Consider the following 231-nt stretch of genomic DNA (forward strand, 5'->3'; position numbering starts at 1 on the left):
AGAGAGAGAGAGAGAGAGAGAGGGACGCTCACAGAACTGCTTGTGGAACACCAACAACAGAGGGTTATTGAGAAGCAGTGGCTTTTAGAAGGTTGATATTTTCAACAGGACTACTAGGCTTGTATTATACATTGAGACTGAGACCGACCCGCAAGTTAAGGCAAAAAGATGAGTAATACATTTGGATTTAAAGGCCTCAACTTTAAATGTGCTGTATTTATATAGCGCTTT

The sequence above is a fragment of the Etheostoma spectabile genome, chromosome 10 (genome assembly GCF_008692095.1).
Source record: "Etheostoma spectabile isolate EspeVRDwgs_2016 chromosome 10, UIUC_Espe_1.0, whole genome shotgun sequence".
Lineage (NCBI taxonomy): Eukaryota > Metazoa > Chordata > Actinopteri > Perciformes > Percidae > Etheostoma > Etheostoma spectabile.